At 37.7% G+C, this 22,671-nt stretch overlaps 1 protein-coding gene and 1 pseudogene across 1 annotated transcript in view; one reads left to right on the forward strand and one right to left on the reverse strand.

The window, feature by feature from the left end:
• The window catches only part of arhgap10 (Rho GTPase activating protein 10), a 121,889-nt gene that overhangs the window by 82,364 nt on the left and 16,854 nt on the right, over nucleotides 1-22,671 (reverse strand). The gene's annotated exons all lie outside the window — the stretch shown is intronic.
• LOC137074238 (5S ribosomal RNA) lies at nucleotides 12,006-12,122 on the forward strand (annotated as a pseudogene).

Genomic DNA, 22,671 nt, shown 5'->3' on the forward strand with positions numbered 1-22,671 from the left:
AAAAGTGCTGTGACAGATCACTGTAACACAGCTTAGCTCAGGAGAAGCAGCAGCACGGAGCCCATGTGAAAGGATCATCTTATCCACTTTAATAACCGTTACAGCGTGACATAAAAACGAACGAGCATCTGAAAGCATGTTAAAAGATACCAGCGTACCAAAATCTGTACCATAGTGCATGGAAACTCTTAATCAGTGATTCAACCGTAGAAAGATGTCAGTAAAACAGTAACGTCACATTTAGAAAAACCTTATCCAGCATCTAGAACTCGTTAGTCAGCAAGAAATAAACTCTAGAGAGGAGCATTTTGATGATTTCATATTCATCTTTTTTTTTATGTTCTTCAATATTTAATGCATGTTTAGATAAACCAAAGTTTTTATTACAGACACCATTATATTTAAATAATAATAATAATAATAATAATAATAATAATAATAATAATAATAATAATAATAATAATAATAATAATTCACATTAGTAATATAACTATATTTTTTATTTTTTTAAAAATTATCATTGAGTGCAATTTTATATTTTTGTAAACAAACCAGTTAATTACCATCTGGCTCCCTGTAGAGTTTTCACAGCATTAGTTGATTGGCCATGTACTGAACCTGATATATAATCCAAAATAATCTATATCGAAAATTGGATGTTCATTGAACTAAAAGCTTGTGAATAGAACTGATTTATTTATTTATTCAGCCTACATGCTATAGTGCATAGATGTGTACATGAATATGCTTTATAATCATCAAACCTCCAGGAAAGTATCAAATTACGCACAATACCAGCAATTTCAGGCCGCCAAATTTCAGGCCCTGCAGATGAATCATTGATCATTAGCACCTACTTGTTGGCCATGGAAATGACTCCCAGATGATTAATAATAATAAAGGGTCTGAATAACCAGCACAATCTCAGTGTTCAGCACAGACATTCCCCAGTGCTTTCAACCAATTCCTTATAAGGCATGCTGGGAGAAAAACTGGAAATGGCCAAGATCTCCTTTATGAACACAAGAGGCCCATCTATTACTTAAATAATTGAGTTTCAGTTTCCTCTTACTGCAAAAAGGACAGAAATAAACTGAGACATTTATTAGATTGAATTGTAAGTGCAGGTTGAAAGAGACTTGCAAGTCACAAAGTTGTTTGTAACAAAAGTATGCAATTAGTATGCAATGTTGGCTATGATGGTAAAAATGAACAGATGGAGATGGGTTTATGGATGGGTTCAGGTCAAGTTCATTCTGAAATAATGAAGACGAGGGAAGTGACTTATTTGTCGAGAGAGAGAGAGAGAGAGAGAGAGAGAGAGAGAGAGAGAGAGAGAGAGAGAGAGAGAGAGAGAGAGAGAGAGAGAGAGAGAGAGAGAGAGAGAGAGAGAGAGAGAGAGAGAGAGAGAGAGAGAGAGAGAGAGAGAGAGAGAGAGAGAGAGAGAGAGAGAGAGAGACCCTTATTTGAGGCCCAAGTTAAAGTACAATTATATTAACTCTTATTTATGCATAACTAGGAGAGTTAACTGCAAAGACTTTGTCCACACATTACTAATCATACATTTTACCCATGTTTATTCATTTGTATAGACCAGTTACAACTGTAGAATTGTTTCCTGATTTCTTCATAGATTATTTCAAAATGGCGGACATTGCAAGAAAAAAATATAATATGTATATAATAAAATATGTAATAAAATATGTAAAAGTATATGATCCATTGAAATAGCTTAATTTATGAATCAGTCAAAAATCCTAAATTAAGTTGAATAAATATATATACATAATATAATATATACATAAATATGTACTTTTATAGAATATATGGGATGTGCTTGCCTCACATTATGATCACTGTATATCACACTTAAAGGGGTACTTCAGCGCTGGGAAGATGAATCTGTATTTAAACTGGGTCATCAATTTAGTAGAAATGTGAAATTATTTTTGAATTTGGTGCCTTCTAGACTGAGAAAAGACAGAAAATGTATTTTTGTCGAATGGGGATGAAAGACTACAATTCCCAGAATGCTTCGCTGCCCTGTGAGGCCATTCCCAAAGCCACTTACTGGATTACTGTGAGTGAGTTGAAGAAAACACTACAATTAAAAACTGAACGTGTCTGTTAATATAACGAGTAAGTCACCGCGCGAGCATCACAGCACTGAGCACTAACTGCAGGAGTGAGATAAATGAGCTGAGCTCTTGTGATGAGATCTCACACCTCCCCCTCACTCTCTCATTTCTGTCAATAGGGAGATGTGAGGAAAGATGTTTCGGCCGGGACTTTTTACTGCGCCGAGCCGAAGTACTCTCAGAAGTGCTAGTCTGCCATACATTATAGTTCTCCTTTTTAATCCGATTAGAAACGCGCCACGTTTTATTTTGTCACCATACTTGATCGTTCAACTACTCGTGTAACTGTATTTAAATAGGGGAAACGTGGAGGTGTTTGGAACTTGATCTCTGTTTGGTTCCATAGTGAATGAACTGGGCTTAGGGAGCTAAGCTAAATGCTATCAGATCGTCACTGCGTGTCAGAGAGATTAAGTGCACACACTGAGACAAGAGAGGTATGTATCAACTCGTTTAAGTTAAGGGAATAACAGTTTAATATAAAAAAGGCAGTGAAGTATCCCTTTAACTTTCATAGAAATTAATTTGAGAAGTTAAAAGACTTACATTGCTCACCATAGTTTCGTTTAAATGAGTGCCTGTAGCTGCTAGCTGAGCTCTCCCTGCGAGCTGAGTGTAATCTCCTATCCCCCATACACGGGTTCAAAACATGCGGAAATGGCTCCCTCTGCTGGCTGTAGTCTTAGCCTTATTCCAAACATTCTCCTATGATGCAAATATCGTCAATTTCCATCATAGGAGGAATTTTTCCAGAAATAAAATGCATAATCTCTTGTCTCAGGGTGATATGAGGGGGAAAGCACAATAATTTGAATATACTCCAGGGTTTCTACTGATACAAAGCCATATGCTAATCGCTGAAGTAACCCTTTAAGTGTTCACTTCACCAGCATATTACAATCATCTGAATCAATAGGCACTGGAGGGACAATCGTCGTGTGTAATCAATTGGCGTTCGCCGTTTGTAATTTTCCTTTGAAGAGACTGGCAGATCTCACAGCAACATTTCCCACAGACAGTAAATGCATAACCCAGTCGGCGTCACTGTGATTTTGCACTGTTATTCTATTTTCCAAAAATCTTTTTTAGAATGATATTTGCTGATATATACTGTCCTACCTGAAACGCTAACATTATCATTGTTGATTTATTGTGCCTGGTGCAAAGTGACTTTCTGGCTCTCTGAAAAAAAAAACTTTAGACCACTTTTCATCCTGCAGTGATCTACCCAAAATAATTTATAATTCATTATAGCATTTGTTCCAGCTGCCACAATTTTATTAAGAACAACAAATATAGGCTAACCATAACCTATGACGTATCAGTAACACTACCACATAATTATGACAATCATCAAAGTGTGATGTATATAGCAGGCAGAGGAAATTAAAAATTCAGCATTTTTACTTATTACTTGTTGTATTTTATTGTTTATTTTTAATTTTATTTATTTATTTTTAATTCATAAAACTTTTGTTAAAACTGCATTTTTAAAAGTGATATTGTTCAGAGCATTGTTTCCTGTGATTTTAACCCCTTTGTAAATGCATATATTGTCATTTACATAATATATATGAATGTATATGGAGTGTGATAAAAAAAAAAGTGACCTTGAAATTGTGGCGTTAAAGGTAACACGAGCCGGGGGAAAATTGGGTGCACAGTGCGACCAAGAAAAAAAAAAAAAGTTAGTTTGAAGCCCCGTTAAACTCAATAGCCTATTATAAACCAAATTCCTCAAAAAAAAAAAAACTAAAATAATTCAAATAAATTAGCACGTCTAATGTTGTTCATTGCTAGCACATCAAGGTTAGAACACAATTAACTTGTATATGAGAAGTACCTGTACACATGGCAGGCAGCAAAATTGGCAGAAAAGCTTGTACATTTTAATATAATTATACATGCGTTTCCCCTTTAATTATAACATTTAACATTAGTACTACATGCAAAAAAACATTAAGACGTGACCTGTCGTCGTCATATTACAGCTCTGATGTGACACTGAGGGCACAGTTAACCATCAAACTAAATTATGAGCAGGGCTGTGTTTACATGACCATCTCTTTGTCTGATCTTTCCTGTTCCACTCACTGATCTTTTCCAGGCCTCTCTTCTTCCCCTCTCTTCCTCGCTCACCCTTTCATTCTTTTCCTCCCCTTGGGCCTCTTTTGGCTTAAATGTCTCCGAGTTTATTAAGCACAATATTTTTTGTCAGAAAAGCATGACATCATTCTCAAACCTCTGGGCTCAGTTTCAGTATTAAATCCATGAATGCATTAGAGATATGATCATTTCTGTGGATAGGCCTGTCACGATAACAAATTTTGCTGGACGATAAATTGGTCAAGAAATTATTGTGATAAACGATAATATTGTCGTTTTCATCTAAAATAATGATAATGGCATAAAAATGCAGGTACGCCTTTTCAAAGATCAATAAACTTTAATTTCTAAAGACTATTTAACACTAAAAATGGAAAACATTTTAAATAACCACAATAAATGAACAAAATAACCAAAAACAATAAAAGCATGGACTCTCAGTTTGTTTAAAAAATGCATTTAAATAAGTACCAAAAACAATAAATAAAATGGATGAAAACTGCAACGGATGATTGTGTTTTGCATAACACATACATACTTACATACATAATAATAATAAGTATATATAAGTATAATTACTTATAAATTATTTTACTTATTTATAAATCAAATAAGTAAAATAAATACAAAGCAGTACCAAGAAGCATGTTTACTAAATTCAAGCATTAAAGAGTGACAGTGTCTGCACTTTTTATCTTTTTACATATTTATTTCCCATATATAATTGAACAAGGAAAGGAAAAAACAAAAGTAGCAACAACAGACTGGCATGTTGACTACTTGAACATAAATTTTGCTCTCCTTTCTTTCTGGCCAGCAAATTTCTCAATTACTCTCTGATTAAAGTCAGTCATCTCAGTGACAAGTCTCTTTTCCATGGACAGCAATGCAAGTGCATTCAGCCTCTCCTGGGTCATGGTGTTTCTGAGAAAAGTTTTTATTCTTTTCAAGGTCGAAAAGCACCTCTCACTCACTTTGAAATAAGAGACAGGGAAAGCAAAAAAGGGCATTGCTACCGTCACATCCAGTCAGCCACCTCCTTTTCTCATAACAAGCACGGGCGAAGTTCCGAGTGTAGCTTCGTCCTCTGTCACTGGACTGCTGCTGAATTTGTAAATCGGGCTGGTCCGGTCCGAGATACTTAATTCTTATTTTTTCTTCCAGCGAACGCCTTGTGAAAGGATTTTTTCGTAAATCAATCACAGAACTTAGTTTGACTGCTGCCATCTCTACGAATGTTTTGGCGGGGTCGGAGTGACGTTGTCACCAACGCTCTCTCGCAGTAGTGGCCAAGAGCGTAACATTGAATGACAGTTGACGAGAAAAACATGTATGCAATTCTGATTCACCAGGGACGCAGCGACCTGCGCCCAGAGGAGCATCTTTAAGAAACCAATTAGAGACCAGCTTCAGGTCACATGCTGCCCGACGATTTATGGACTCAGATAGACATCCATTTGTCCGGCGTCCCTCGCCCATGAAACCGCATGAAACATTAAAAAACATATAAAATAGTTTTTTTTATTAAATGCTGAGGCTCTTAATTACCAGCCTGCACATCATATGAGTAAAGTATTTTATTTATATTTCATTTTTATATAATTTTTGTATACATGTATATTTCTGGAATTGTGATGGGGGCGGCGCCCCAGCGCCCTCTATTGACAAGCCGCCACTGTAGCCTAATCATGCACAAACTGAACTTGACTATCTCTGAGGAAAGCTAGTCTCTTGATTACATGCTTTTCATTTATTTGGCAAAAAAAGGAGAATGTGTATTGCTATCTCTACAGGAACTTATGTGCCTTTTTAGCACACAAAGATTGAACTGAAGAATTAACTAGCGTTTATCAAACTTCAGTGTAGCTTTAAGCCTCGTTTATACACGACACGTCCGCTCGAGCGCTAGGGGCAAAAATGACGTCATGCGCGAGACCCCATTTTGCTTGCCGTTGTGCGCGTCAAATTTTGTAACTTTGCGTGTGGTTCCGCAACCGAAGAGCCACGAGTTCCAGACGAATCCGCTGGCCGAGAATGAAGTCTCATCACGCCGCACCCGGTCTGCGCGCCGAGTATAAACACCTCCCCAAACGGACGAGGAGCGCATAGTCAACGAGAGAGACGAGGAAAACAAAAAAGCACGCAAATGGCAATTATCGCAGCCGGAAAAATTATTGAGCTCGTTTTTTTTATCGTGCGATTAATTGATTTATCGACTATCGCGACAGGCCTATCGGTGGAATACCACTGCAGCCATTCCAGGGCTATAACACATCTACATGCTAAACTGAGATAAAAGGCTTTGGTTTTGAAAACTTACCGGTCTTAAAAGGTCCCGTTCTTCTTCTTTTTTCGAAGCTTTGATTATGTTTACAGTGTGCAATATAACATGAGTTAATGTTTCGCGAGAAAAAAATTGTATTTTTCACACAATTTACTTATCTGTACAGCGCTGTTTTCTCTGTCCTAAAAACGGACTGATGATTTCCTTGTTCTATGAAGTCCCTCCTTCAGAAATACGTAACAAGTTCTGATTGGGCCAGCGCTTCCCATGATGTGATTGGACAGAAGCTTAGCGCACTTTGCCCGGAAAGGTCCCGCCTCTTACCATAACGAGGAGATGCAAACGCTGAATGCGCGCTCTTCTCCACTTGGGAGAGCAACAAGACCACGCCCCCTATTTTGCGTGTTCTTGTGGGCGGAGGGTTAGTCAACAAACGGTTCTAGTAACGTCATTACATCCCTGCACTTCCTGCTGTAGTCCAAACCGACCGTTCGCTGTAGGCTTTGAAAGGGAACTTCTGTTAAATAAAATATCTCGCTTGGCATTGAACTTTGAGCTTTATCATTTTACAGGTATTATTTATGCTCTAACAGCAACATTACACACTAACTAAAGTTTGAAAGATGGAATCGTGAAGAACGGGACCTTTAAGTGAGTTTTCAACACCAAAGCCTTCTAATTTGCCTGATTGTTTATAATTTGCATCCTTGTTCTCGTTTTTGATGACAAAGATAAGGAACAATAATAAAAATAATTGTTCACTCCTGGTTAGAGGTGCTTTTGTGTACTCTTACGTTACTCTTACATTTTCTTTTTGGTGCCACCAACAAACCTTCAACATTAGTTGAAGAGGTAAAGGGTTATTTCAGCCATCATTTACTTACTCCCATGTTCATCTTTAAAAGACAAATAAAGATATTTTGAATGAAACCTGAGAGATTTCGGTCCCTCCATTGAAAGTCCATGAAACCAAAACGTTGAAGATTCAAAAAAGTTCATAAAATACAAATTTAAAGCACAAAACATTGTTAAAAATAAATAGAAATAAAAAAAAAATTAAAAAAGCACAAATACAGTAAAGAGTGCTTTTTGGTTTTCAGGTAGGTCGATCAGTATTAAGGTACGGGAATAATAAATAAATCCAAATAAATCAAATGTTGCATTTTATAAATTAAATAAAGATGAATTTTCTCAATCTTTTGTTGATTGATTAACATTAATGACACAGACAGCAGCGGATATATAGGCTGCTGTCACTTTAAGAGGAAGGATCCAATTTTCTGATAAATGTGTTTTCTTTCTTTCAATGGTTTATGTTTACCGCTGGGGAGACTCCAGGGGGTATTCCAGAAAGCAGGTTATGTGACATACCTGGGCATTATCTACTAGCAACCATATCACCCTGTAGCCCAAGACTGGTTTCCCACTGAAGCTAAGCAGGGCTGAGCCTGGTCAGTACCTGGATGGGAGACCAACTAGGGATGGCGAAAACTAAACATTTTCTTGACCGACCACCGAGCCTCATTAGCCAGTTGAAACCAGTTAACCGATTAGTTAAAAATATGCTGCGCTATTTGAAATAACAGATGCGAGCCGCGCCTGCAATTTCGCAACTCTGTCGCATCTCTCTGCTGCTCTGCCTCCCGCTCTCACACACACACTGTCCCGGCTCTGCCGCCTCCCTTCCACTCACGTCACTTTTTAAAAATCCCCTACAGCAGGAAACACGAGTCCTGCAAACGTGGCACCGAGGAGCTTGTTTGCTATTTAAACTACTTAGCTGCTGGAAGAGGTGTTAGTGAGGCCAGCAGGGGGTGCTCACATTGGTAGCATCATACAGGTGGGTGCTACACATTGGTGGTGGTTGAGGAGATTAGGGATGGGCAACAGTGGTCGAATACTCGAGTACTCGAACATGACAGCGATGATCGATCATGAAAACGATGATCGCCCTGACTTAAATAAATATACTTATACTTATATATACTATATATATATATATATAAAAATATGAAAAGATATATTTTTAACATTTCTCGGATTGGTTATTGCGACATTTTGGACGGTAACCGAGGTCTGATTGATTAGCATTAGACAGCACGCCTTCCAGACCGCGAAATAAAGTAAAACTAAAGCGTGCAGATGCCTGAAGCACTGAGAATGATCATGAAATACAGTGCACAATATGCGGTGCCAATCTGTCACATTGCAGATCTATGTTTTTATGCTCTAATGCGAAGAATCTTGGGACTAATAATATACTTGACGCAAATTAATGAAAATATTATTTTTGCAAATAGTCCCAAAAGGATTATTTCCCGTGTATCAGCGCACGCTGTTAAAGGAAATCCACAACGAGGTTGTACTGAACGCTACAAATGCAATCTTTAACAGTTAACAGTCGGCTTGTTTTAAGCACGGAACACACTTCAATCAGAGATCCCTCACGAGCATATTCAGTCCATGTTATCATGAAATTCAAAAGATAAATGCTGCTCTTTTGACACTCTTTAATGTGACATGACTGATCAGTATAGGCGCGTCAGTTTAAACGGCAGCGCGCCCCGCGAGTAAACACGGTTATCTCTTCCTAAAGAATAAACATGAATTAATATCTCTTAAGGTAGGCTATGTTGAGGATACATTACAACTTACTGAAATGTATCATGTAATCGCTCAATCAGTGTTTCGACCGTGGATAGACAAAACAGCTTGCAATGTCCCGTAGCATCACATTCATCTCAGGCAAGTCATTTAGTGTGCACATCTGTGTTAGTTCACCAGAGAAACAAACTCTTTCATTAAATATGCACTATATTTTAGCCTATATATTAGGGATGCACCGAATGTTCGGCAACCGAAATTATTCGGCCGAAAATAGCCAAAAAAGCACTTTCGGCATTCGGCCGAATAAGTAAAAAGGCCGAATAATTTTTGCCGAACAATGACGTTTTTAATGACGTGATCAAAAAGTAACCCACATAGAGTGAGAGCCGCGTGCTTTATGCAGCAAACATGTCAGCAGTGTGGAAGCACTGTTTAGTGCTGGATCTCATGTCATCGATGAGAAGAGGAACTGACTTTCATATGAGAAAGCAGAGAAGCTACTTTTCATAAAGAAGAACCTGCCACTTTTCCTGAATAAGTAGGCTAAGTAGGCTTATGTCTAGGACAGTTATTTATTTGTTGTGGGTTCATCCACATTTTTTGCACTATTCAATGCACATTTGTTGTTGTAGACATACAGAGTTACATTCTACATACTAATTATTTATTTTAAGTTATGTTGTGCTTAGTTTGTATAATATCTGCTGGAATGTTAAAAAAAATTCAGTGTTAAATAAATATTTTGAAATTGTATTTTTGTTATTTGATTTATTTCTCAGAAAAGCAACACAAAATAGTTAAAAACAAATTTTTACTATTTAATTATTGTAATGGTAAAAAAAATTGCCAAATAAATGGAAAAAATGCGAAACACCGCGTTCGGTATTCGGCCTTCGGTCTTCGGCCAAGCATTTCATTATTATTCGGTTTCGGCTTCGGCCAAGAATTTCATTTCGGTGCATCCCTACTATATATTCATTATATTCTAATTAACCTGTTATTGATGTCTTGTTTATTTAATGTATGTTTAAAGGGGGAGTGAAAAGCTGTTTCATAAACATAGACAAAGTTTCAAAAACTAATGTCGGATGTTTGATGGAGTATTTCTGTGTCAAAAATACTTCTTCCGGTTTCTCACAAGTTTCGGAGAGTTTTTTTTTCGAGTATGGGTCCGCTTGACGTCGACAGAGCGGAAGGTCCTTGTATGGGCCGTACGGGTTCATCGCCCAGAAGGGTGCGCGCGCGTGTGACTAGAGCGAGAGAGAGGAAATGCACGGCCATAAACACTCTCTCAGGTGAAGATCCACTCGTCTGAGCAACACTTCTGTCCCACGGCACTTCACTTTATTCCTATGGGTGACATCAAGAGACTTCAACGCTTCAGCACAGCATTCCGGGAAGGCAGCGTTGCATTTGAACCGATTTGAACGCAGAACTGACGAGAAGCGTCACATCACGCTTCAGTTGCGTCGCAAAAGTGGATCTCCATAGTCACTGCTGTCACAGGACTTCACCAAATCAACAGTTACCAAAGAAGTGTGTTTTTGACGGAGTGGTCCCAGCGATAAAGGTTCACGGTCGTGCGCGGTGAGTAAAACTGCTTCAAATGTCTGTTGTTGGCTATTGTCGCATAAGTAAACATCAGTAAACAACACGATCGTGTATAACGTTAGTTAATTTATCAATGGAGCATGCGATCTATGGTGTGTGTTTAAATACATTTGTTTAGCAGACCACTATAGGTGTCAGTTTGTTTATTGTAAAACCACCCAAACATAAACCTAGCGGTCTCACAAAGCGTGCTTCGTCATTCAAATGCGCTAACGGTTACTCTATTGTTGTTCTATGTATAACGTTACACTAGTCTGACGTGCAAAACCGTTTTGCTTGCTACTGCTAATGTTTAGTCGCATACAATAGTCCATAAACCAAATCGTGTCATCATAAACTGCGAGTAAACACACACAAATGTTGACAGGCCACTAAATACAGTACTATCACAGAGACGGACGTCCTGCTGTTGCTGTTTCTTCTGTTCAATTTATTTCAGCCTCCGGATCTGATTCTGGATCATATCTGTATTAGTTGAATCTGCGTAGCGTTTTCTTCTCCACGCTTGAGAACGTCACCGCTTTGTGCGCGCTCGTCATTCTTTAGCTCTGCCGACACGATACGCCTCCAGCCGCTCGTTTTTTTTTTTTTCAGAAAGACTCGGTACAGCCTATATTTTTGTTTTATAAATATAATAAAACTAAAGACTTTTCGGAGATATGAAGGATGCAATACTACTCTATAGGTACTTATTGACATGAGATTGACTGAAACTGAGTGTCCCCCCCCCCCTTTAAATAAATCTGTCATGATTTGACAGCCATGCATAAATGATCAACGAAGTGGAGAAGAAAAAATATTTAATTAGATTTAGAAGTTAATGCAAAAACTGCCTTATGTGAAGCTTATGAGTGTTTGATTATTATTTCTAAATAACTGAATTGAGGCATATTTGGGCTCTGTTGTTAACCTTTAATATTACAATGTGTAGCCTAAGTAAGGACTTCCTTTATTTACATCATTATCTTTAAGAAACGTTTAGTTATAATTGAATTAATTTAGAAGAAAACATTTATCGATGCGAGACGCGACGCTACAAATCAGCTGATCGATCGCGGAAAGATTGGTGTATCAAATGAGTAATGTTAACTTTAGAGGGCAAACGTGGAGCAACGAGGAGGTACTGCCTCATCAATATTTGGTCTGAGCAGGTTTCGAAAATGCTAGAAAAAACACACAAAAACCATACCTGGTTCTTCTCATCAAAGGACCCGTGTTGCCCATTAGTTGGTACAGATGACGGAACTGCCGTCTCTTTTACCAGCAGCCATATCACCCTGTAGCCCAAGACTGGTTTCCCACTGAAGCTAAGCAGGGCTGAGCCTGGTCAGTACCTGGATGGGAGACCAATTGGGAAAACCAGGTTGCTGCTGGTAGAGGTGTTAGTGAGGCCAGCAGGGGGTGCTCACCCTGTGGTCTGTGTGGGTCCTAAAACCCCAGTATAGTGATGGGGACACTGTACTGACAAAGAGCACCGTCCTTCGGATGAGACGTTAAACCGAGGTCCTGACTCTCTGTGGTCATTAAAAATCCCAGGATGTCTTTCGGAAAAAGAGTAGGGGTGTAACCCCGGCATCCTGGCCAAATTTGCCCACTGGCCTCTGTCCATCATGGCCTCCTAATAATCCCCATAACCTTGATTGGCTTCATCACTCGGTCTCCTCTCTACCAATCAACTGGTGTGTGGTGAGCGTTCTGGCGCAAAATGGCTGCCGTCGCATCATCCAGGTGGATGCTGCACATTGGTGGTGGTTGAGGAGATTCCCCCCTTCAATGTAAAGCTCTTTGAGTGCCTAGAAAAGCGCTATATAAATCGAACGCATTATTATTATTATTATTATTATTATTTTACCTGCTGTAAAAGAGACGGCAATTCCGTCATCTGTACCAACAATCTTCATTTCTGCATAAAATAGAGGAAATCCTGGTGCTTTTTTGAATGTTTTGAACATTTTATGAGCTCTTTGTGAGTTCTCAGCTGGTAAAAATAATGCCACATACACGCATAAAATTATTGCGTTTAATCCAGCACAAAGCATTGGTTTGAATGTTTGTTAAGCAAGCTCCTACGTCATAAAAGCTGACGGTTCTGACTGTTTCCCTATGACTTTGTGTTGGTTGAATGGATGAATGTTAAGCGGACCAGGACTATATGCTTTGTTTTTGTTTTTTGGTCCGGACCAAACTAACCAAACTAACCGAACTAAAAGTGTGAATGCTCCCTTAGACAGGCTGGAAAACTGGGTCTGGCTTTCTGGGATTGTCATCAAATGGTCTAGGTCATACTTAGAAGGGAGAGGTTTTTATGTAGGTGACCATAAGTCTGAATGGACATCCATGACATGCGGAGTCCTACAAGGGTCAATTCTTGCACCACTCCTTTTCAAAGGGTCAATTCTTGCACCACTCCTATTCAACCTGTATATGCTGCCACTGAGCCAAATAATGACACTGAACAAAATTGCTTACCACAGCTATGCTGACGACACCCAGCTCTACTTAGCACTATCATCTAATGACTACAGCCCCATTGACTCCCTGTGCAAATGCATTGATGTTGTTAGCAACTGGATGTGCCATAACTATCGTCAGTTAAACAAAGAAAAAAACTGAAATCACTACATTTGGAAACAAAGATGAAATTATCAAGGTGAACGCATATGATACGGTATGATGAGTGAAAATGGGTTTAACAAGAAGGAGCTTAAGTAAAAATCAGGGAATAGTGATTGGAATGGATGTTATGAATGTGTTTGAGAAAGAAATGAATCAGAGGTGTTCTAATTAAGATGGTACATGTAAGTAGACTGTAAATTAAATAATGTTTTATATATTATCTTTAAACAGTTTAATTATCCTTGTTTTTAAAGTTTAATGTTTTATTTTAAATGGGTGGTTGCATGCAATTTCACTTTTTTAACTTTAGTTAGTATGTAATGTTGCTGCTTGAGCATAAACAGTATCTAAAAAGTTACAGCACTTAAAATTCAATGCAACTGAGAAATTGTCTTTTATAGTTATGGTAGTTTATTGACTACAAAAAGGGCTGGTCTGGACTACAACGAGCATCTTCCCGGGTTGGTGACATCATAAACCCTTGATAGTCTCCGCAGATGTGACTTCTGCCAGTAATGGTAAGGGGCGTGGCGTTTCCAGACAACCTGTGCTTGGCACTTCAGCCAATAAAAATACAGGAAACTACATAAGGCCATCTAACCAATCTAAGACCATTGTGTTTTTCGGCGGGATGGGCTTCATAGAAGCAGGAAATAAACAAGCTGTTCAACGGACAGGGGGAGACACCGGTGTGAAATAAAGGTAAAATATAAGAAAAATATGGCGTAAAAAAAAACAGTACATGTTATACTGTGCCCCATTAACACAACCAAGCCTAGGAAAAAAAACACGGAACCACCCCTATACATTTTTACACATGGTATTCTTTTTTTCTCATGCATATGTAACCACAATTTTATTAATTTCCATGTAAAGCACTTTGCCATTGTGCATGAAATGTGCTATACAAATACACTTTCCTTGCCTTAAAGGGTTAGTTCACCCAAAATACTATATTTTATATTTATACTAGATATTTTATATTTAGTCAGAGAGCATATCCAAGTGTATGCACACTATACTGTCCATGTCCAGAAAGGGAATAAAAACATAATCCAAGTAGTCCATGTGACATCAGTTGGTTAATTAGAATCTCTTGAAGCATCAAAAATATATTTTGGTCCAAAAATAACAAAAACTACAACTTTATTCAGCATTGTCTTCTCTTAGGTGTTTGTTTTCAATCCACAAACAACGATTCGAATGGTTATGAATCAGAGTACCGTTTCAGAGTTCAGATCACCAATTTCACGTGATTTCAGCAGTTTGACACACGATCCGAATCATGAATCAATCCGCTGATTCATGACCGTTCGAATCTTTGTTTGCAGATTGAAAACAAACCCGGAAAGAGAAGAAAATGCTGAATCAAGTCGTAGTTTTTGTTAGTTTTGGACCAAAATGTATTTTCGATGCTTCAAGAGAGCCACATATGGACTACTTTGATAATGTTTTTATTACCTTTCTGGACATGAACAGTATAGTGTGCATACACTTTCATTGGAGGAACAGAAAAGCTCTCGGACTAAATATAAAATATCTTAAACTGTGTTCCGATGATGAATGGAGGTCTTATGGGTGTGAGACGACATTAACGAGTCATTAATGAAATCATTTTAAGTTTTGGGTGAACCCATTTAACCCTTTAACATGCCCTTAACTCAAACGTACGTTTTTTTTGTTTCATTTTTTTTTCGTGGTCAATTTTAAAATTTAGGCGTCTGCAAAGAGCATATTGGAGGTCTGTGTTTTATTGGTTGTTGTCTCCCCACAGCATCATTTTGAAAACCTGCAACTGTAGTGTGGAATTTTTCTACAATATTCACTCATTGTGACAGTTAAATAGGGCATCTAGCCAATCTACTGCAGTATTTCCTCTCTCAATTAGTAGAGAATGTGGTCACACCAGATCATTCAAAGGGGAATGAAATACCATCATATACCACAAAACCAATTTAATTTAGAAAAAAATACAGTGACATTTTTTGGTCATACTGCCCAGCACTATGTGCAACATGGAAAAAGACAATTAGAGGTTTCATAACACCAGACAGAACAACCAACTGAATGGACTATAGGTCCCTCATGTTTTTACTCACATAAAATGCAATTATGTCTACCTTAACCTATGGTGATGATGTTTCATAAAAACACCAACAATAAAACGTACTGTTCTCTGCAGTATGGCACAGCATCTGCAAAACACATGAAGCTCATTTCCTAAAAAAGTAAAGGTTTTTTTTTTTTTTTTTTTTTTTCATGATCTCATATCCACTTTAATTCTGTTTTAATTAATTATTATGACAATGTTTGGCAGACAATGCATTGAGATTACTCTGAGACTTTTGCCAAACTCCTTGGCAAGAGTTGAGAGATCTCAAACTGAAATTGGACCAATAAGTTGTGAGCAAAGTGAAATGTCTGATGCAACAAAGTAACTCCCCAAGTTTCTCTTGGTCCAAATCAAAGGTCATTAGGCTATATGGAGAAAAAAAAAGTAGATATATTGTCTGGCTTTAATGATAAAAAGGTGTGTTGAGGCAAGCTGGAGCTAAACTCTGTAGGACAGCGGCCCTCCAGGACCAAGTTTGGACACCCCCGCTCTAAGCCTATAAATTATTTTTTACACTTTAATCTCTTGATTTTTAGCAAAAGAGTTTTGAATCACGTTGGTTCTCTCATAATAAGTGAATCACACTTTCTCTGTGTTGAAAGGCATATAATTGGCTGTTCACTAATGATGTCACACTCTCGTGTGCATGCGCTCCACGAACTCAGGATCAAAGCCCGAGTTTACAGAGAAAGCTGATAGTCGGCATCATGATACCACCAACAAATCCGGATTGGATTTATTTAGTTTTGTCAACTCTAAACCAATCCTGTAACCCTGATTTTGTTCAGCTACCATCATGGTACTGGCCCCAGGTGTACAGCTTTCTGCTTCTAATATCCTCAAATGTGGAAATCATCGTTAACGTTTCAGCATGTATAAACAAATACTGCAGAAGCTGATGCATATTCTATTTGTTTCCTATGAACAGTGACGAACAAGGACCACATCTCCCCTGGGGAGAGGGGAGGATACGAGGACAGGTCAAGAGGTTGTGTGACAAAGACTAGCTGCTCTGCAGAGGAAATGGACAAAAACAGGAGCGCATCCTCTGAGTCCATCTCATTCACTGAGGGATTCCTGTTCCACAGCAGCTGACAGGCTGGTTGTCACACGTCTCTCTGAATCAAGAATTCCATGGCCAAATACATCCTCCCAGACTTCCAAAAGGTGGAAAAATTAAGCACAAAGTTTTAAGTTATAGTAAAACGTTCCTAGTTGCAGAAAATGTAGATTAATTTGTGGATTCTTGTCTTATTAAGTGGCATGATTTGTATGATAAACAAATGTAATTCAGACTTTACAAAACATAAAACACATACATACATACATACATAGATCACATCAAATATGGCAAATGGAAGTTCAACAGTGCTTGATTGACGCATGAGAACTAAGGCTGGAACTTTCAATCATTCACCTATCAATTAATCTATCAGATAAGGTTTATGCAGTGTAGGCCTAATTAAGAAAGATGTGTCTGGGTGAAGATATGGACTAGAGACTGCAAAGTGAGAATTTTAGTGATTTTGCGAAGAGAAAACTTCAGAATAATGTCACGGAGTTCATTCATGAAGCTGTAAGAACAACACACGGCATCAGGGGTAATAATGCGATTAAGGTTACATGCCTGTTTATTGCGATTAAAATTAATTAAAAAATTTTTTTAAATATAAATATACAAAAAATTAATATATATATAGTAAATCTCAAAAAGTACCGATAAGAATACCGTTAAAGTACCGGACCGATAAGCAGTATCGTTAAGAGTAGTAATACCGTTAAAACCTTAACGATACCCATCCCTACTCATGGGTCTATATATCACGTAATAGTTGCTTCAACCCGTGGACATAGAAAACAACCCGTGGGGGAAAAAACGCGGACTTGGCACCACGGTGCAGTTGAACTATGTTGACATTTGACAATGCGTCGCTTCGTTGCTCTGATTGGTTGTAGTTCTATCCAATTGATGTCTTTCCTGGTTCGGTTGAAACACGCCCCATAATCACAGCCCAATGGAGCAGTTTCAGACTCATATTCTGACTAGAATTGAGTATGACCACGTCAGGCTACTAAAAGTGGTTATTTGGCTTGTAATCATAGGGGAACCACTTTAAGTGCTGTAGAGTAGGGCTGAACGATATGGACAAAATTTAATATATCGATTTTCATGCCAGATATCGCGATATCGATACAATAAGATATGACTATGTGTTCAGTGAAAACCAAGCATTTCTCAGAAAAATAAAAAGATTTAAGCCTACATTTCAATAAATTGTGTCAGGAAACGTATTGTTTTTAAGCCTTTCGCACGTACGATCACACAGGTGTAATCAGAGGCTGGTCCCTGGAGCGTATGATCAAGTGCATCACGATCAACTGCTGAGACAGGCACGCTCAGAGCTGTCATATATCACAACTTTTCAGTGTTTTCAACCACATACTGTTTATTTTAGGTTTCAAACATAAAAATTCACCTAAGTACTAAAAAAAAACCCAATACATTTAGAGTTTGTAAAATACACACTGATGTCTATGAAAGAGGTAATAATCTAGGCAAATAACAAAATGTTATCTAGGTAATAACATAGAGGTTGTAAATCCAACAGATCCAATTCTCTGAACTGTGTCTGAGGCACAAACTAACACGACGGCAGCCATGGCGCATACAGCTCAACTAACGCGATCGTTATAAAGGTGTTTAAACAACATTTTACTTCCACTTGCATGTATTTGACAATCGGAATATCAGATATTTCATGCCATAGCTAACACATTTGTGAATATTCTGAATAAAAAAGGAAAAAAATGACAGCAGAAAATCATTATTCATTCAGCGCTGTTGCTGCTGCGGTGTGTCACGTGTCAAGCAATGACGCGTCACCATGGAAATGCCCCCCCCCCACCCCCCCACCACACACACACACACACACAATATAGTTTCCACGTCCCTGGTAGTGTGCGCACGCTGGTTTTAGCGGTGTATTCAAGGGCACACTCGTAAAACTGATGTTTGTTGTGACTGCCAGAGTTGTATGCAGGGCGAGCACAGAGAGGGGAAATCTATATTGTCGATATTGTTGCTTTTTTTCGGTAGTAATATCTTGAAAGTTCATATCTCGATATAGATACGATAACGATATACCGTTCAGCCCTACTGTATAGCACCAAATCTCGGTGATTCAGTGGTTCTTCACCAGTTCTTTGGGATGACTGAGGTGCTATATAGCACCGTTACCATATACAGAACCTGTTAAGTCCCTGTATGGTTCTTTGGGGTTATAAAGGTGCTATATGGCACCACTGACATACAAAGAACCTTTCAAGCCCATTTACAGGTTCTTTACACACCAAATAACTACTTTTGGTGCCGTTTAGCACCATTATTGAGGAAGAAATAAAATGCGATATGGCACCTCTTATGGGTTCTACATAGCACCATTTGACAACGGTGCTGTAGAGCACCTATAAAGATATGGTGCTACTTGGCACCAAAAATGGTTCCCCTATGATTACAAGCTAGTGTAGAAGAGTGTAGAATCACACGATCCTTCAGAAATTATTACAATATGACGATTTGCTGCTCAAGGAACATTAAGTATCATAATGTATTATTATTATTATTATTATTATTATTATTATTATTATTATTATTATTATTATTATTATTATTATTATTATTATTAATGTTGAAAACTGTGTTGGTGAGCACAATGTTACAAAAGCTTTTTATTTCAGATACATTTTCAGACAAACATCTTTTTGAACTTTTTATTCATCAAAGAATCCCCCCCCCCCAAAAAAAAAAACATCGATAATAATCGTAAATGTTTCTTGAGCAGTAAATCATATTAGAATGATTTCTGAAGGATCATGTGACACTGAAGACAGGAGTGATGATGCTTAATATTCAGCTTTGCGTCACAGGAATAAATTACATTTTAAAATATATTCAAACAGAAAATATATTTTACATTTTAATAATATTTCACAATATTACAGGTGCAGCTCTGGCGCAGCTCAGATCAAGAGAAGCGGCACCCCTGTATCATGGTGCATGGAATCACTCAATCAGTGATTCAACCATGGAAAGATGTCAGTAAAACAGTAACGTCACATTTAGAAAACCTTATCCAGCATCTAGAACTCGTTAGTCAGCAAGAAATAAACTCTAGAGAGGAGCATTTTGATAAATATATGCACCATATTACATATTCATTATAATTTTTTATGCTCTTCAATATTAAATGAATGTATGAATACATTTGGCAAGTTTTTAAATGTATGCCATCATTTAAATGTTTATATTAAAACAATTTTTAAAAAATGGAGTAGAAAAATGAATATATGTAATTGTAAAGTCAATATTACACTTAAAAAATATCAGAGCGTAATTTAAGTGTTTGTGTTTGCATATAAATCAGTAAATGTTTACATGCAATATTACAGTCAGGCTAATGTAGACTACAACTGACTATCATAGTTTACAGCTTTCATTATGAGGCCATCCTTAAAAATATTTTGGTTTGCAGTAACAGTAAAAAAAAAAAAAAAAAAAAAGGGTCGGTAGGTAGGTCGATATTTTTTTTTTTTCAAATTTTAATACCAAAAGAAAAGTTAATTTTTGGTGATGGTGATTACGTAGGTATGAATTTAAACAAATTGGCATATCGTGACATCACTGACTGGGTCTTCAAGCCGTGCTTTCGGGCGCATAGGCTAATTGCAGGCTATATAGACCACAAACAAATTGAAATATTTGTCAAAAACATGTTTATTGCATAAATTTCAGGTGCATTCTTTAAGAAAAAGGTCCAACCACCAGCTAGCTGTCATTGACTCAAAGCTGTCAACCCTCCCTTTTTTTCCGGGTTTCTCACATATTTTAGCTCTTTTCCCGCTGTCTTCCCGTTTTAGTATTTTCCCGTGATATGTTTCTAATTTTTACGCTCGATTGTGTTAACTCAGAACACGCAACTATCTGTGTCTCTGAAGTGGCTTGCACTTCTTGCCAGACCAACGCATCTGGTGATATAGACTAGTGCATTTGAATACTAAAAAGCAAAAAGTTAATTAAGTAGCTATAACCAACTCTTTACTGGTAAATATTACAGTAAACAAACATCGCAGACAATGGCAGACCATTTTTTTTCAGACGTCATTTTATTTTTGTAATATTATGTATTGTCTTTCAGTTTTTTTGAAGAGACACTGCCCCTCTTTCCTCCTTCTTGACAGCCTACATTTAGAATAATAGATTTGATTAACGTTAATGATGAAAAAGGTTTAAAAATCGTGATTGTTTGGATTGTTTTTCCTGCCTTCGAGCCAGAGCCGTTCACTAAATCAGTGTTTCCAAATCTTTTTTCAGTCATGGCACCCTTTGAAAATGTTCTAATTTTGTGGCCCCCCCATACACACGTTATGCTAGGGGTGTAGAGTACAGATTGCTCACGGTTCGGTTTGTATCATGGTTTTAGGTTCACGGTTTCAGTACGGTTTGGTATTTGCCATGCTCAGTGACAGAAAGAACTACTGTCAAATAAAAATAAAGAAAATAAGAACAAAAAACTTAAAATACAAGCAGCAGCACAAATAAATACTATTGAGCAAAGATACTAATAAAATAAACAATGCTTTTCAGATTTTTCAGGTAGGTCTAACATTAGTTATTAGGTAGAGAAATTGAATAAATTAATTAAATGTAAAATAACTGCACATTTAACTGTTTAAATTAAAAATGAATCCTTATTAAACTTACAAAAGCTATTCAATCAAGAGCAGTGAGTGTTATCCTTATCTTTTGTTTGACAGACAGCAGTAAAGGCTACTGCCCCTTTAAGACCTAATACAGAGATATGCTCGTCTTTCTTAACTGTATAAAGTTCTCTTAAGGCATATACAGACTGTCTGATGGATACTCATCAAGATCGACATGTTGACATACTTTTTGTGTGAGTTTGTCCGTTCAAACGCAAGACTTGAAAGAACTCAATATTTGCGCGCTGTGAGACGTGCGCGCGCTGCGCACAGAGACAGATCTTCTCTCACTGCAGAGTTCTCATTTGCGTCTTCTGGCGAATATACTGAGTGATGATGGCGAAAATGACTGGTCATACGGCAGCACTCGCATGCATTGAACACAGTTTACAAAGATAGACCGTTTTGCCCACGTTCTTCTTTTATTATCGCTGTTGTAGTGCACGTGTATCCATCGACAGAACCATACATAAAGCATTATTTTTCAAGTTACAACCAGTGCCGCCGCTCCCACCACGCGCAGTTAAGCAAAACACATGCTACCCATAGCAAAGCGTTATGACAACGACATTTCATACTGACAGGGACAAGATAAACGGCTTTTCCGCCATTTGTTACTGTTTTGTACACGTTGTTATATTAATTATAATTCAAATTCTGTTTTATTCGCCACAATATAGTAACGATAAATGTTGAGAGGGGCACTTTTGATTAATTTTCAAAAACAGGGGCTCAAAGCCCTCCCCTCTACAGTGCACTTGCCTGGTGTGTGTAACGTGTCCATGGTCCTGACTCCTGTCACACAATGCGGCGAAATCTCCGACAGGGCTTTAACAGTCTAACATCACAATGAATGAGAGTATGAGCCGAAACGAACGCACAGGCCATAGTGTGACATCCGTTAACTATAGTGTAAACATAGATGACGTCACGGGTTTTTCTATAAAAGAAAGAACGTAGCCTTTGTTTGTATGGCCCAGGCAATTTATACATTTATAATACTTACTAAAATATAATTCATATTATTTTATTACTGTTGTATTAGTTGTTTGATGAGTAAAAAAAAGAAATTGGTCGGTCTTAAAGCCAATTTACAACCGGCAAGTCGGTCGGACTAAAAGGGAAAAAAAAAAAAATTGAGTCTGCCCTAAATTGACAGGGTCGGTCGGGTTACGGCAAACAAGAATATTTTTAAGGATGGCCTGAGATTTGTTTTTCTTGGGGGGAAAAAAAGCCATGTATTGTACCTCATATACACTCACCTAAAGGATTATTAGGAACACCTTTTCAATTTCTCATTAATGCAATTATCTAATCAACCAATCATTTGGCAGTTGCTTCAATGCATTTAGGGGTGTGGTCCTGGTCAAGAAAATCTCCTGAACTTCAAACTGAATGTCAGAATGGGAAAGAAAGGTGATTTAAGCAATTTTGAG

This window comes from Pseudorasbora parva, chromosome 4, assembly GCF_024679245.1.
Source record: "Pseudorasbora parva isolate DD20220531a chromosome 4, ASM2467924v1, whole genome shotgun sequence".
In the NCBI taxonomy this organism is placed as follows: Eukaryota; Metazoa; Chordata; class Actinopteri; order Cypriniformes; family Gobionidae; genus Pseudorasbora; species Pseudorasbora parva.